The sequence below is a fragment of the Dermacentor silvarum genome, chromosome 11 (genome assembly GCF_013339745.2).
Source record: "Dermacentor silvarum isolate Dsil-2018 chromosome 11, BIME_Dsil_1.4, whole genome shotgun sequence".
Taxonomy (NCBI): domain Eukaryota; kingdom Metazoa; phylum Arthropoda; class Arachnida; order Ixodida; family Ixodidae; genus Dermacentor; species Dermacentor silvarum.
The window spans coordinates 115595367-115596353 of NC_051164.1; positions in this window are offsets into that span (position 1 = coordinate 115595367).

Here is a 987-nt window from a genome sequence, read left to right on the forward strand (position 1 = left end):
TGTGTCGAAGTGGAACTGAGATTTTGTTTGCAGCATGTGCTGCTCCGCTAGCGAACCGTTATTCGAGTCGCTCTCCCATGCACACGTGTGACTTCTATTCCAATATTTACAAAAAGACAAAAAAAAAAAAAAAAAACGCAGGAGAGAGAGTAGAGCACCTGCATGCTGGACGTTTTCAGGTATCAGTAGTGCATGCGACATCGCTCCCTGTTGTTTCCAGGTGTTCGTTCTGTTTCTGAATGTTGATCCTTTTGTGGATAATTTTAATTGTAGAACGCCTGTTCGTTGCCCTCTATAGAATGAGTTACTATCACGACTGCATTACAATTTTAACGTCTCAAAAGCTTGCACTTTCACTAGCAGTGAATTAGCCGGACATTCTTCTCGGTGTGTATGTTGCTTCTTTTGGTGACGTGGTTAAACTAAAGTTTTTGATGGACTAGACTGAAAACGATATATTTTCGTTGATGGATGACGTTTAATAGCACAAGAGCCGCACGTGGCCAGAGAAGGCCCAACGACGGTTTAAACCTGTCATATTGTTAATATGTGCAATGAAGACTGTAAGAACACATCGTTATATCCTTCACAATTCGCGTATCTGCAGAAAACGGCGCTGACATAATATACTTTCGACTTTTAGAGAAAGGACCGGAGATTATTCGACAACACGGATCGTGTGAGCTGATTGAAGCAATGTGTTTCAGAAAAAAAAATATTGCACATACAGAACAAGCAATCCCTCGTGCATCGAGCATTCGGTACACGTTCAACAATACCAGATAGCCAAAATTAATCCGGTACCCTCCACAACAGTGCATGTCCTATAGCCCCTGTTTTGCTTTGGCACGCTAAACCTTGAGCTGGGATATATCCTTGGCCGATGGACTAACGCTGCGTGCGCATCTCACGCAACGAAGACACTTATAAACTTCCTCAGAATCCCTGGTCTCAATGATAAAGCTTAGTTTGTTGAGTGCTGTGGTG